The sequence below is a fragment of the Gekko japonicus genome, unplaced genomic scaffold, assembly GCF_001447785.1.
Source record: "Gekko japonicus isolate JY-2015 unplaced genomic scaffold, Gekko_japonicus_V1.1 scaffold568, whole genome shotgun sequence".
Taxonomy (NCBI): domain Eukaryota; kingdom Metazoa; phylum Chordata; class Lepidosauria; order Squamata; family Gekkonidae; genus Gekko; species Gekko japonicus.
In genome coordinates, this window is record NW_015169190.1 from 913,310 (window position 1) to 929,539 (window position 16,230).

Below are 16,230 nucleotides of genomic sequence, written 5' to 3' on the forward strand. Positions count from 1 at the left end.
GGGGGGGGGGGGGGAGTAGGAGAAGGCTCGGCGGGCCCGCACAGCTCACTACTGGTGCGGGGGAGAAGGATTGGCAAGCCCGGCGGGAGCCGTGCGGGCCTCACCACTGGTGTGGGGGGGGCAAGGGGAGAAGGATTGGTGGGCCCGGTGGCTGGGAGCCACGCGGGCCTCGCCGTCGGTGCCGCGGAGGAGAAGGATTGGCAGGCCCAGGCCTCGCTGTCAGTGTGGGGTGGGGGTGGGGAGAAGGCTCACCTGCAGCTACTTCCTCCTCCTCCACATGGAGCTCCTTCTCCCCCCCCCGTGAGTATCGCGGGTCCCCGCTTCTTGTATTATCTAAATAGCCAATGACTGTTCTGTGTGCAGGCTTGCCAGTATTCCCTTGCTGGGGAATGTGCTGATATAACTTCCTGTGTGCCCGGAAGTGATGTCAGTGCATCGCTGGTGACATCCTGACATCATTGGCGAGAGCCTCCACTACCATAAGTCCTCTCCCCACCCTGCCTGGCAACCCGATCTGTCTGGATAAGCACCCGCAGAAGGGGACCAGCCCCAGCTACCCAATTCCGTGGTACAAAGACTGTGAAAATGGTTTGCCCTGCAAGGGCGCTGGGTGGGGGGCGGACACTGTCGATGTCAAGAGACCTGAACAAAGAAACAGTTTTGAGTTTTGGAAGACACCAAACGGGTCACCAAGGTGAATGCTTGGCTGGCAGGAAAACGCTTTCTGAGTTTCAGGTTGGGAACCAGCACCACCTATCTGTCTGCTTGCTCCCCCATTACAACAACAGCTCAGCTAACTCAATAAGGCCTGTCCAAGAGTGTTACGACAACCGTCTCCCCCAAAGGATACCAGACTTTACTACGGAGCTTCCCTTTACAGCTTCCACTAAAATGACCTCTTCTCCCAGAACTGTCAACAATGACAAAAGAGCTCTGCCCACTAAAAGCAGATATTACAATACAGTCTCCCTCCTGTTCTCCTGAGTCGATGCTTTGATAGTCAAACACGAAATGAGACATCTCTCCCTTGCAATTATCCCACCTCCAGCTTCCCTGCCCTTTAAAACACAACTCATTTTCTCCTGGGAATGGAAATAACCACACCGCAGCAGCCAGAGAGATCTCATCCTCGTGGATGCAAATGGATACTTCTTCTCTTTCCTCCGCCAGCTCTGAGCAGGACTTGGGAGTCCTGCTGGGGTTTTTTGCGCGTTGCCAGATTATCCGCACCCCGCGCCATCTAGCCAAGTCCCTGCTTGACTCCCCGCTAGCCAACACCCCCACCAAAGACGCTGCTCGAAAGGCAATTGTGTGTCAAGCAGCTGGCTTGTACTTTAAGACGGCAGAAGAATCATCAAACTCATCGGTCGGGAAGCCGAGGAGCCTCTATGATTGGTAATGAGGGTATCCGAGGAGTTCAAAGATGGGAGCTCTTCAGCACAAGACTACTCCATCAGCCAGAACTAAGAGGAAGAGGCAGCACGCTAACAGGAGAATTTCCATGAAAGCAACTATCTTCAGAAGACTAACAGGATTCTGGATGCAGACTGGCAGTTACGCATTTAGTGCCATCAGTGTAGCATCTCAAGGGTCCAACGCACTTAATACTGGCTCCCTGGAAACCTTGACTGGCAGATCGGGATGGAGTCTCAATAATGCATGTTCCCCGCCCGCTAATTTCCACCCTCTGCCAACAGACTCAGGGAAATTTTAGCAGTACAGCTACTATTCATACTAACCAGGTTCCCTCCTAACCAACGTTTTCGAACCCTGGTTCCAAACTCGGCTAAAATATAGGAACCCCAATTAGCCATGGTGCAAGTCCAATGCTAAACCTGGTTAAGGCCAACCAAGTCATCTAGGGGAGAAGGGAAAGTGAAGATGCTCAAGGATGGTTTCTATGCTGGCAAACCATGGTTAGCAGGTATCCAGTGTTATGGCGGCACTGTAGTGTAACAAGCAAAAAGTAAAGGTTCCCTTGCTCGAAAGCCAGTCGAATCCGACTCTAGGGATGCGGTGCTCATCTCCGCTTCAAAGCCGAAGAGCCAGCGCTGTCCGAAGACGTTTCCGTGGTCATGTGGCCGGCATGACTAAATACCAAGGCGTACGGAACGCTGTTACCTTCCCACGGAAGTGGTACCTATTTATCTACTTGCAATTTTTTGCTTTCGAACTGCTAGGTTGGCAGGAGCTGGAACTAGAGACGGGAGCTCACTCCGTCATGCGGCACCCGGGTCTCGAACTGCTGAACTACCGACCTTCTACAGCCTGCAGTTCAGCGTCTTAACCACTTGAGCCACCGCAGCTCCCAACAAGCAAAAAACAAAGAGACAAAAAATACAAACTGAGACTCTGCTATACCTGGTTTACAGACCGTTATCACATACTTATTTATATTTAAAACATTTATTAGTGACCTTTCTTGCTTACGATACATAAACATACATAAAAACCACAATTTAAAACCGCAATTTAGGACCACTTTAATCAAATGAAGTCATAACTAAAATGGTCTTCCACTGTCCCCTAAAGACTGAAAATAAGGGAGCCAGGGCACGTCCACAGGGAGGTTGGTCCATAATCATGGGGCTACCACTGAAAAGGCCTCGTGTGCCCACCAGACAAGCTTCTTTGATTGGTGGGACAGTCAGGAGCGCCTCCCCTGTGATCTTAATTCCCAGGCAGGAACATATAGGAGAAGATGGTCCCTCAGATAACCTGGTTCCAAGCCGTGCAGGGCTTAAAAGGTCAAAACCAACACCTTCAGTTGGGCTCCAGAGTGGATCAGCAGCCAGTGTGATTGCCAGAATATCAGAATGACATGCTGCCCCCAACCAGCAGTCTAGTCACGGTGTTCTTTCCGAGTTGCTGCTTCCGAGCACTCTCCAAGGGTAGCCTCAAGTAGAGCACATTGCAATAGTCCAGTCACATCTAGGCAGGGATCACTGTAGCTAGATCTAGAAAAGAGCAAGAGTCCAGTACACCTTAAAGACTAACAAAATTTGTGGTAGGGTATGCGCTTTCGTGAGTCACTGCTTACTTCTTTAGATACAGATAGAATGGGAGTCCATTTGTCCTGTATATTGGAAAGTGGAGTGATTTCAGATGCCAAATGACACGAGCAGGCAAATGACAACAGCAGGTGTGGCTGGATTAGGTGTGATATGCAGAGAGGCATGGAGAAATCAACATTGGTAATGAGACAAGAAACCTAGGTCTCGATTCAGTCCAGGTGGATGCATTGTCTTGAGCGTCATTATCATTCGCAATTCAGCAGTCTCACTTTCTAATCTCCTTTTGAAATTCCTTTCTAAGACAATGGCTACTTTTAGGTCAGCAACTGAATCTCCTGGAAGGTTAAAATGTTCCTCCAATGGTGTTTGAACGTTGTGGTTTCTGATGTCAGACTTATGTCCATTAATTCTTTGTCGAAGAGACTGGCCTGTTTGTCCAGTGTAGAGGGTGGAAGGGCATTGCTGATACATAGCTAGACCTCACTGACCCAAGAATGGACAGTACTGACGCACCAGCTGAAACTGGGCAAAAGCACTCTGGACCACCACAGCCACCTGGTTTTCTAAGGTGATTGCTGTATCAAACAGCACTCCCAAACTGTGAACCTGAGTTTTCAAGGGGAGTATAAGTCCATCCAAGACAGGAGACATCTCAAGTCCCAGGTCTCCGTTTCAGCTTGTTCACCCTCATCCAGCTCATTACTGATCCCAAGCCAAGCACTGGTTCCGAACACCAACAGCTTCCTGGGAATTAGGTGGGAAAGAAAGGTAGAGCTGGGTACCATCTGCATATTGGCGACACTGCAGCCCAAACCCCCTGATGACCTCTCCCAGCAGAACCCCACAGATCAACTGCCATGGGGCAGAGCAGGAATTCAAACATCACTTTTTGAGACTGACCCCCCCAGATAGGACTCAAACCACTGCAACACGGTGCCCCCTGGTCCCAGTGCCAAGAGGTGGTTCAATAGAATACTACTGTCGATACTATCAAAGGCCGCTGGGAGAGCCAGCACATATATGGAGAGCCACCTCACAAGGTGACTGTTGTGGGGAGAGGAAGGGAATGTGATGGCAAGACACTTTGAGACCCCTTAAGGTAGAGAAAAGTGGGGTATAAAAACCTACTCTTCTTCTTCTTCATCATCTTCAAAATCTCTGAAATTAACTTAGACCATACTCTTAGGAACACCGTCTGTATACTAGGCCCAGTTACTAAGGGTCAATATTAGTGATTCCTCCCCCAAGTTAAGGAACTCTCTCCAGCCATAGCCACAATATTAGTGATTCCTCCCCCAAGTTAAGGAACTCCTCCATTGCCAGTGCCACAGCCTGAATAGTCCCCCTTTTGGGAGCCTAACTCTTTGGGTTGGATTTACAGAAATGAAGGTCAAACCAGCCAAACATACAGCCACTGGTGCTCAGGGGTACAGTGCAAAGAAGCTTTTAGGTCAGCAACTGAATATCCTGAAGAAGAATGTCCTGAAAAAGAAGAAACAGAAGAAGCAGAAGAGGAGGAGGAGGGAAATTTATACCCCGCCCTTCACTTGGAGTCTCAGAGGGGCTTCGTCATTGTGAGTAACAGACATTGATGGACCTATTCTCCAAGAATCTGTTTAGTCTCCTACCAAAGAGCAGTCACATCCTGGCAGTGAGCTCCAGAAGTCAGTTAGTTGTATGTTACATCAAGACCAGTGTTCCCTCTAAGCTGAGTTAGTGTGAGCTAGCTCACAGAATTTTAGCCTCCAGCTCACTGATTTTTGTCTTCGCTCAGGGAGGATGACTCCAGAGCAAGCTAATTTATGCAGTAGCCAAATCGCTTGCTCACAACTTTAATGCCAGCGGCTCACAAAGTAGAAATTTTGCTCACAAGACTCCACAGCTTAGAGGGAACATTGAAAGACATTTTTTTTTTCTGTCTATCCTGAATCTACAGCTCCTCTGGCTGTCCCCCTCCCGAGATCTAATTTTTTGGGAGATGGAGAATAAGAATAAGATAAAGATCTCCCTAACTGCTTCTTCCATAACAGTTCCCCATTCTGCCACAGAAGCTCGCTAGGTGACTTTGGGCCAGTCATAAACTCTCAGCCTCACCTACCTCACAGGGCTGTTGTGAGGATAAAATGAAGGAGATAAGAAGGATGCAAGCAGCTTTGGGTCCCCATTGGGAGAAAAGTGGGATACAAATGAAGTAAATAAATAAATAGTTTTGGTTTTAAGTGCTATAAGTCACCACAAGACCCCAAGTGAAAGGTGACTAAAATCTGATTAATAAACAAATAAAAATAAACCTCTACTATTCCCCCACTTAGTTGTCTTTCCCCCCTTTTCGTTTTTGCTGCCAGGATGGTATGGCAACTAGGGATGGGCACAAACCAGGGAAATGGAGGTTTGTGAAGTTTCGTGGTATCTCACAAACCACGAACCTCCACAAATTTTTCCGTGTAATGAACCGGTTCAAGGTTTATGATGCAGCATGGCTTGTAAAAGCCATTTAAAGGGCTCTTTAACTCTAAGTGAACTCAGAAGGCATTTAAATGGCAGCCATGTTTTAAATCCCTTCTCCATGCCCTGCTAGTGGCACCAGCGTGTCTGACAACACAAGCCACATGAGCATCCCAAAGCCACCTTCAAGGTTCATGGGAGTTTCATGGGGGCAGGATGGCATGAAACAAGCTTCACAAATCACAAATTGGGACCAGTTCATGACGAATTTCAGTTCTTAATTTGTTTCTTGCGCATCCCTAATGCTAGCCACTCAATCTTTTTTGGTTACCCTTTTCTGCATTTTCCACCACTATAAGATCCTTTCTGAGATGGGGTGAGCAGTGCTGTACAAAGTACTCTGCAGGCGTAAAGGGGGAAAACGGAAGGCAATCGTTCCCTCCACAATAACAAGCCAATTTGTTTGAGCGAAAGCCGCACAAGATGACAGATAGAGAAGCACGCCCGGGTTCTCTGCTGCAAAGCCATCATTAACTACCTAGAGACCAAGAAAGGTAATTGTTTACAGCCTCTTCAAAATAAATATTCTGGCCTGGAACTTAATTATGGTAAGTTAATTATATACACTTGCTGACAACTGAAATATTGCCAGGAAGAAAAGAGTGCAAAGGAGCTGCAAAAGCTGCAAGAATCACCGGAGACTGCTCCTGGGTTTGACTTCCAAAACTATTCCCGAAAAGTTATTTTTTTATTGTTTGGCTTCCAGAAATGAGATCTGAACATAGGAAACTGCCTCCAAGCCATCTAAATCTCATTTAAACTTAAATCCAGTAATCAGCAACACAAGCACTTGTGTAGCCATTGTGGATAAGATTATGGAGAACTCCAAAGTGCCCAGTTTCTATCGTTCCTCTGTGAACTGTCCACATTTGCGACAGGTGAACACAGCACAGTTCAATCTACCTGGTTTGTTCTAAGTATCACTGAAATAACGGGTTTGAGCTCTCACAGGCCTGTTCCTGTAACTGTGATGCTTTCATCTGGCACAAGGAGCCGGTGGCAAAAGAGACTCTTGTATTGGCGGAAGGCCACTTATGCTGGCAAAAGCACCGCTGTTGACAGAACAGATCCACGGGACCAAACACAATGTATCTGAAATGTTCTAGCAGCTCTATACCAATCATCCTCGTGATCCATTTTCTTTTATTTGTTTAACTTCATTTATATCTCCATCTATTTTTCTTTTATTTTCTTTTATAAATTTTTATTAGATTTTCACACATTATATGTCCAGACGATAAAGGATAGGAAGGGTAAGGGGTATAGGGTAAACATATAGGGAAATTCCATCTAATTTGTATTATGGCTGTTACAAGTTTCTGTTTCTGTTTCCAAATCTCTTTCTTTTATATAATTACTAAGTTTATTATCAGTTAAACAATTCGCTAAAATCTTCTCTTATGAATCCTGAGAAAGGTTAAGCTTTATATAGTTCAAGTTTGAGTTTCTCTACGATTATGATATTTAAATTCATTATTCTTGATCTTCGAAGTTTCTTTCTACCCAGTCATAAAACAGTATCCAATTCTCTTTCCCAGTTTGATTACTTCTGTCTTTCAGCCAGTGCGATAATACGTCCATTTCTGCTGTCTCCAAAATCTTTGTCAAGAGTTCACTTTCCGTTGGTCCCCATCTATTTTTTCAACCCTCCAACAAAAAGGAAGAGATTGTGTGCTGTCACCCACATTATCAGGGTCACTATCAAGAACTATTTTACCCTAATTATTAACTCTGGCATGTGTCCTATCACTCTGCTCACACTGTACTCAGCAGAACTTGAAGTTTTTCTTGAGAACCTGTGAGATGTAGCCGTTAAGAGTGCTGGACTGGGAGCTAGAAGCCCGAGTTCAAATGAATCCCCACTCTGACATGGAAGCTTGCCCTAACCCTAACCTACCTCACAGGGTTGCTGTGAGGGCAAAAGAGAGGAGAGGTTCCCCCACTGGGTCTCCTTTGGGTCCCTCACCGGGGAGAAAACTGGGGCATAAATGAAAAAGTTGATTCATTTGAAATGTGGTGCTGGAGGAGAGTTTTACAGATACCATGGACTGCTAAAAAGACAAATGAGTGGTTTCTAGACCAAAATCAAGCCCGAACTCTCCCGAGAAGCTAAAATGACTCCACTGGGAAAGACAATCATGCTAGGAAAAGCTGGAGGGAGCAGGAAAAGAGGAAGACCCAACATGAAATGGATTGACTCAATCAAGGAAGCCATGGACCTCCGTTTGCAAGGCCTGAGCAAGGCTGTTAGCCATAAGACATTTTGGAGGTCATTAATACACAGGGCCGTCATACATTGGAAGTGCCTTGATGGCCGTTCACACACACACACACAAACACACACACACACATTTATTCCTCCTGCGTCCTGCCTAAGGAACTTTCTTCCAGTTTAAGAGCGACTTAGAGGAAGCCTTCAGACCTGGCTGAGCAGGGAAGGGAAGACAAAACTCACCTCTAGTTTCCAGCCGGAAGCCAAAGTTCTCCTCTGTGTTAAATTGCCACAAACCAAGGAGAGGCCACACAGCCAAAGGCCTGGTATTCCCACTGGCACAGGCGAGAGGCCGGATGCTGAAAGCAAAACAAAAGTAGACAAATAACCAAACGGACCAACCAGACTGCCTGCACAGATCCCCTTTTTGATGCATACAGGCCAGATACCTGCAGACTATCGATGCAAATCAATGCACAGAAATCACTGCAAACCTTCCCCCACCTCTAACGTTGTGTTGATCACAGCCAAAAGATCTATTTTTAAAAAAAAAAAAAGAGAGAGAAAGAAAAAAAATATTTGCAAAGATTGTATTAAACGAATCTCATGAGACGAAACCTGATGACACAAGAAGCTGCTTATGGGCATCCGTCCCTACCAATTTGAGGGGCAGCTTTCTGGACATGTGCCCCTGATGCAGAAGCCACTGGTTTTGCTTTGATGTAATCATCAGTGGCTAATAGCCACAAGGTATAGATGGAGCTGCGGTGGCTCAAGTGGTTAAGACGCTGAACTGCAGGCTGTGGAAGGTCGGTAGGTCTTCGGACAGCGCTGGCTCTTCGGCTTGGAAACGGAGATGAGCACCGCAACCCTAGAGTCGGATTCGACTGGCTTTCGAGCAAGGGAACCTTTACCTTTACCTAATCATCAGCACCACATGGAAAGAGCGAAGCACTGCATTATACATCCACATAATGGGCTCTCTGCTCCCCTTTCTTAAATGAAGCCACAACATGTTAAGCGCCTGCTGATATGACTTCATACAACTTCTTGATCAATCGTAGGACCTCCCTACTGAGAGGCTGCAGACCTCTGAGCGGGGAAGGAAACAAGAAGAGGGGATGTCTTGATATCACCCTATCAGTTCCCTTCCCTGTATTGTGAGCCTCCCACTGTTGTGACACAGATTGCTAATGTTTACGGTCTCATGCTTCTTTAAAAGGGAATTATATCACCATCCAGGGGTGTATTGGGGAGCAAAAATGGTGGTAGAAAGAGCCCCCTCTGAGGGGGGCAGGGTACGGAGAACAGGTCTCCTCCCTTGCACAGGGTCAGGGTTGCTGTCACACTCGTGTCAAGGGCTGCTGGTTCGTGGGAATACCCCCCACGTTGCACACAGAGGGGGGGCTGGTGGCTTGTGGTGGTGGTGGCGGCGGCTCCCCCCACCTTGCGGACAATGAGGGCCACCCTGTGTAAGCTGAGTTTCACCTCGCTCAGAGCCAGGGAGGCCCCTAGTCATCATCCTACCGGGACTTTCCCGGTGGCCTTCATGGTCAATCCACCTCTGCTAAACATCGTACGAACACCAAAGATGCCCCACTCTGAGCCAGACCCGCTAGTCCACCTTCGTTCAGGACTGTCTGCTGTGATTGGTCAGCAGTTCCCCCAAGACCTTCAGGCAGGCAGAGAAAGGTCATTCCCAACACCTGCTATCCCAAGATCCTTCAGCTGGAAACGGCAGGGACTGGACCCAGGACCTTCTGCATGCCAACACTACCACGGAGCCGCGCCCCAGCCCTCCACTCTAAAGCATTCTATCCAGCAGCGCTTGGGACTTCTCTGATCACTGTGTTTAGAACATCTTTTCCTATACTGCCCAGGCAGGACACCAGGAATCCCTCAGCCCCACTAGGAGATTGGACACACGCTGTGGAATTAGACAACTTTGCTTTCCGGGATCAGTACTCAACCACATTGCAATGTTAGGCCAATGACTGGCACTAACCTCTGTATTTTAGTGTGTTTCTTTTTCAGAATAGTATATTAGAATACTGAATGGATGTCTGCTGACAACATTACATCCAGCTCAAAACGCCTGAGAGGAGATAATTAAGATTCTGTTACTTGCCACAATTAGAAAAAAAACACCTTTAGACATTTATCTGCTATTGTGACATTTATTGCTTTACAACCGTTGACCTTATAACCTTAGCTTGCTATTTAGTTTTTTTACTTTGCATAACTTTAACATCATCATGTTACATGTCACTTTGCTGTTAAATCCATGTCCATAAGTTTAGAACCTCATCTGCCATTCCAATGTATTTGAAAAAGGTGTGCCCTGCACACGAAAGCTCATACCTTGAATAAACCTTTGTTGGTCTTAAAGGTGCCACTGGACTCTAAATTTGGTCTACTGCTTCAGACCAACACGCCTGACTACCTGGCACTAACCATGGTTAGTTCTTAAACCAAGTTCTGAAGCCAGGTGATCAGAGCCGCACTGCAAACCCTGGTTTAAAAACTAGCTACGGTTAGCAGATGTAATGCAGTAAGTAACCACGGTTAACATGGAAAGGTTGGGAGAAACCTGCGTGTGTAAAAGGAGGAAGGAGGCACCAGGGAGCCCCTAGCAGACTCCAAATCTTTTAAGAATAGTTAGGAGACTGCTAACATCGGAGCATGAAGTAGATAGCGAAGCAACTTCCTGCTTGGAGTTAAGATTCATTTTCTTTTCCTCCGGCGGCTGAAGACAAATTTTCTGGCATATTGCAGAAGTTTCTAGCAGCCCATTACATGCTATTGGAGCATTATGATCCATTCCCTAGTTCCATATTTTCAAGGGTAAAAAGCTTTTAGTTATATGCAAGGCAATTCCGGGCGTATTAGGAGAGCACATGAAATTGCCATCCTTCAGATTGGAGATAGGTATTTTTTTCCCCTGCCAAATTACAGGCCTAAATCAAAATTGACCCACCATTAGGAAAACATCGCTTTTACAGTAAGTGCGGCTTTGAGAGTTTCTGTGATTTCCGACTGCATTTGGGGAGGGGGAATGGGAATCATCTCCTCATCCTGCCAGAATGACAGAGGTTTTTTAAAAAAAAATTGTTTTTTTAAAAAGCCATTTCAATGAGGTTTTAATTATTCTACGCATCTCTGGGCTGCTTCACCGGCGACACTTCCTCTCTTATCGAGGACAAGGGTGTAGGAAGAAAGCCAGGTACACCATCAAGTGAGACCGTTGCACATACAATAATCAGCATTTATATGACATTTCTGAACGTTCAAAGCACTTCAAAAACATTGGGTGGGTTCTGCACTAGGACCTTTTTGTGCCACTGAAGAATGCCTTTTCCACATTCAACTGGAAATGGAACTGAAATGGGTTCTACACAATACTTATTAAGGGTTTGGGGGGTGGACCCTGCCCCCGTTAGGTTCCCTTCTATCGCCTCAGAGAGGGGCCCATGAGATGGCAAAGGGTTCACATCTTGCTCCTCCTCCTCATGGGTCTCTCCCTGGTCTTCAACTGGTGGGCTGAAGCTTCAACTGGGTCATGATGTGAGTTTAAAGGCGAGTCTCAACAGGGGCAGTGTGGTCACCTTTCATGAAATGGAAGGCACAAAGCCAAACTCCATCCGTACGAAAAGGGTCTGACCCACAGCTTAAGACTGGACTCTGAAAGAGGCAGTCCTAATTTAAACCAAGGCTTTTGAGGGAATTTTGCCCCTTTGGAGAGAGAAAAAAGGGGGCTTTGCCATTAGGGTTGCCAAATGCATTTTGGCCAGGAGCGGGGGGCTCCCGGCCGGCGTCTAATTTATGCGCGCGCCGCGTGAACGTCACCCGGAAGTGACGTCGCACGCTGGGGGCGGGGCCACGGGAAAACAAAGAGTTTTCCCTTCAAATGGCATGGCCCCGCCCCCAGCGTGCGATGTCACTTCCGGGTGACGCACGCGCGGGGGTGGGGTTTCCCCAGGCCCGATTCCGCGTGGGGCAGAAGTCGGGCCTTGAAAGCGGGGGGAAATCCGCCCCCCGGGGGGATTTGGGAACCCTATTTGCCATTATCTTCTTTCAAATGAATAATAGCTTATAACTCTGCATGCGTAAAGGTGACTCTCAGGCCACGTTTTTTTAACTAGCACATTTCTTAAAGGTACATGGCAGACAAAAAGAGCTTACCAATGAACCAATACTGCCTGAGCAACTTTTAAAAATGGTGCCCTTGCAGAACAGTTAATGTTTTCAAAATGTGGCCTTTAAACACACACACACTTTCCCCTTTAAAATGCTATTTGGGGGGGGGGGACCCAGGGAGCCTAGATGGTGGAAAGTTAAAGAAAAGTATTCATTCTATGCATGGCCCGAGGCAAACTGAGGCTGCCTCAGCCTGTAATTTGCATTTTATGGATGGAACCATCTCATCTGAGTGGGGTTTTTTAACCTTGGTCTTCGCAGCCTTACTCTGAATCTACCCACGGCACCACACAGTGCTCTCTATAATCCTCCAATGCTGCAAACACAAAACCATTTGTGAAGAAGATATTTAACACCAATAAGGTCAGGTGGAGGGGTCATAGCTACATACAATGACAGAAGTATGGCATTTAAAAAAGTCTTGCTGAGGAATAAGTCTGACCTTTCCCCTCAAAAGATTCAAAACCTAGTGGAGATTACAAGTTATTTTCTGCCTTGTTGGTTGTGATGCTAAGATACCTGAAAAGTTCAGTAGAGGACATCGATCTGGCTACCTAATTCTGAATACCTTAATTGTTCCCAAAATAGAACTGGCAAGTGGGATGAAAGACCACTCAAAGTGCTATTAAAGCTATAACCTGTCACGGAATCAATAAAGCAGCTTTGCCTTGTAAGTTTGCACCAAAGGAAAATACATGTTAATTTTTAGAACTCAACACCCAAGCTGGATATTAATCGGGGGGGACCACACGAGACTTCTGTGAGGTATTTTGCTATATCGCCAATGTCCGTATTTATGAAATACAAGCTGTAGAAACATTTTATTTTTAAACATCTACTTAAAAAGGAGGAAATCAAAATACTATTACATTGCTACAACAGTAATTAAGTCATAACAAAACAAAACAAAAACCCTCTCAGGGCTGGTTCACACGCAGGTCTCCATGGATATTGCTTCAGTAACACATGGCTCGGCATTGTGTGCGACAAAGCCGAATGCTGTAGAATACGCACACATATGAGGGGAAGCAATGTTCACAGTTGTCAGAACCCACAGCTTACAACGAAGTACACGCATTCAGGAACGGTTATACGTTTATTGCAAAGCTATAGATGCAGTAACACAGGCACTGCAAAGAATGGCAGCAATCCATTGAGCATGATATAGGGCATTCGTATGCGCACACACACACCCCATGGCATGGGCCAATTAGCTACCCTCCCGCGCGCGGGACCAGCTAGGAAACCGTTAGGTGGCGAAAGCTGGGAAGCAGTAGTCTCTCACGGTACATAGACTTCCCGACAATACAACTTCCAACAAAACATCCTCCTGCACATCTGTAGAGATAAGCATTGCGGCACAGCAGAGATAAGAACGCAATAGCAATTACCAAGACACAGAATGAACTCCTCAACCCCCATGGCAGCATAGCTGACAACAGTGTGCGTGGTGGAGTTCTTCTCAATGCACATCCTGCGACACTATTTTCAACAGAAGAGGCACTCAAGTAGTTACCTGCATGTGAATTCTGTTGGCAACAAGGCAGTACTGATGGACCATCCAGATGCATGCTTGAACACATGTCCTGGGGAGGGGCCAGTGGCACAGCATCTGCATAGCATGCAGAAAGCCCCAGGTTCAGTCCCTGGCATGACCAGGTACTAGGTGATGTGAAAGACCTCCACCAGACAAATGGTCTGATGCAGTATAAGGCAGCTTCCTGTATACCTGAGTCCGATGTAGGGTCTGAGGCCAACTTTTCATCCCTCATTCCAGTCCTTCAAGCTGGGAGAGGGCAGGCACTCTGAACTTCCTTATCCTTTACAGGCAGTCCACCCCACAGCATGAGAAACTGGGGGGTAGAGCAGGTGTCCCCATTGTGTGCCCGTGGCCACCACGGACACCTTTCCTGGCACCTGCCAAGTGTTTTGAGAATGGGTGGGGCCAGGTGGAGCTTTTGCCCAGCAAGGCCTCTGATTGGCTGTGCAGATTTTTTTTAAAAAAAATACTGCTTTGGCAGCCTGAAGCTGCTACCACAGAACAAGGATCTTAACCGTGTAACTGAAGGTCAGCTGTGGCAGCCATTTTGTGGCTGGCTTCTCCTCTGGCAGCCATTTTGTGGCTGTGCCCACCACCCTGTATCAGAATTCCAGAGGGGACCCCTGAGTTTGAGAAATGAACAATGAGGACAAGGAGGACCACAGCTGAGGGCTGTGTCGTGGCCAAGTTCCTTCCCCTTCTGTTGGGAAGAAGCAAACAGCATGTCTTCCTTTCAGCCTACCTGCCAGCCCCCTTTCCAACCTACGTTTCTGCATCTCTCAGTCCCTTGGCGTTTTATAGGGCACTGTTTTTAAACCATTGTGGTTTCCCTGCATCTCTCTCGTCTTCAACCTCCTTACTGTGCAGGAAATCCCTCCAATCCCCTTCCCCCGTTTTCTCATCCACCACATCCACACACAGGATCCAATCTGAAAAAACAGAAGCCATAGTACGTGTGACGCAGCACATGCAATGGCACGCACACCTTTTCTGAACCGAAATTACATTTGTGCAGAAAAACTATTAGATGCAAAATGGCCCATAGGGATCTTTGAATGAGCAAAAGAATATTATTCTCTTGGAGACTGAGCCTACTGGGAACTCCTTAATAAGACACTTAGAAATGACAGAACCGGCAAAAGGGGATCCGTAAATGGGCTTCTAAGAAGCTCCAATCTCAGTTTGTTATTTGGCTGTGACTTCATCTTCTTTGATAAGCTGTATTAAAACCCCACAGGGACACCTTGTTCTACAGATACGACCATACAATTCGTGGAGACAGTAAAAATAAAACACCCTGTTTTTAAAAATCAGTGTTCATACAGTGCAACGGTGATCTTTTGGGTCACGGAAGGCCCCAAGTTTTAGAGACAGTGGCATGGGTGTGTGTGCGCGGAGGTGCCGCTCTCTTATTTACACACACAATTATTATACCCAACTACAATAAGTTTCATGACAGGCAGGATACAATTTGATCCTACAATAGCTTAAACCTTTCTCTTTTCAATCTGCCACAGCTCGTCAGGATTCCTTTCAAAGCAGGACGTTTAACTTAATGGCACATTTATTTGCTCATGTTTCACTCACGGCACCAAACAAAGAAACAAGCCCTGCACTTGATAAAAAAATGCATATATTTTGAAACCGTTTACAACTGATGGCAGTAGGGAGATGGGTGGAATCTACAAGGATTTCTAAGAGAAATCCTCAGGTACCTGAAGAAGGGCGCTTCAGCCCTTGAAATCTCATACCCTGGAAATCTTTTTTTTTTGCACTCTAAGGTGCTGCCAGATTCAAATCTAGCTGCTCTACTGCAGACCAAGACGGCTACCCTCTGAAATTATCACAAGTATTGATCGCTGTGAGAGGCAGAGCGAGGGGAAAAATGAAAAGGAACAACACTCTACTTTGAAGGTGGGATCAGAGTCTTAGCGGAGAGCAACTTCTGGATTCACCCCTCATTTCTTTTCCACAACACGCTTTGATAAGGGCCGAATCAGGACGATCACAGACCAAGTTGTAATCGTGTGTTGACTGCCAGATGAGAGTTTGTGCCAAATTGCATGGAACTTAAAAAAAAAAAAAAATCGTACTTCTACACCTGTTCAGAAACAGAGGGGTGCAGGGAAGTGGTAAAACCCTCCCTTCCCCCTCCTTCCACTTGACAGCCAGTAAGTCCTTGTAAGAAAATGAGGTGACAGAACATGGCATCCAGGTGATCGACTCCATCTCTAAAGATTCCTTTCCATAAAGAACTGGCAAGCCGGCAAGCCAGTGAGAAAGAGTCTGCCCCTTCTCTTTCTCTGCTGTGCTGATCTTTGTGCAAAGCATTTTTAACACAGAGGAATATTCTCCATCACCCCCAAGGGGAACCTCCACGATCCTCCACCTGCAGCAGTGTAGCCCATTCAACAACCTCATTTTCTGTCAGACTCTTGCAACTATCAGTTCCCAACAGCTTTCATTCAAAGAAGTAAAGTTTATTGAGACCATAGTATGCAGATATCTTAACCATCTTTTGTTAGAACTGAATAAAAGCACGCGAAGCAAGCAGTTATACATCACTCAAAGAGACCCCCTGATGGCCTAGGGCCAATGAGGGGCCAGGTAGAAGCCCGCCCAAGTAACGGGCTTCAGTTCCCAGGAGAAATACTACACCAGACACTGAAGGTCAAGCAGAGATGATAGAAACAGAGATAACAAGGGGGGGACCCGCGATACTCGTGGGGGGGAGTCTCTCTCTTTCCCCCCTTCTCTCTCTT

General features: G+C 46.6%; 1 protein-coding gene across 2 annotated transcripts in view; it reads right to left on the minus strand.

Moving 5' to 3' along the window:
* Positions 1–8,085, minus strand: part of SMCO4 (single pass membrane protein with coiled-coil domains 4) — a 20,052-nt gene extending 11,967 nt beyond the window's left edge. Inside the window, exons 1-2 of one of the 2 annotated variants that reach the window (XM_015416228.1) lie at positions 7,975–8,085; positions 4,424–4,496 (exon numbers count right to left, since the gene is read on the minus strand). The gene's annotated coding sequence lies outside the window, so the exon portion shown is untranslated. The remainder of the gene's footprint in view (positions 1–4,423; positions 4,497–7,974) is intronic. The other variant, XM_015416227.1, reaches the window with a different exon arrangement.
* Between the last annotated feature and the right edge of the window lie 8,145 nt (positions 8,086–16,230).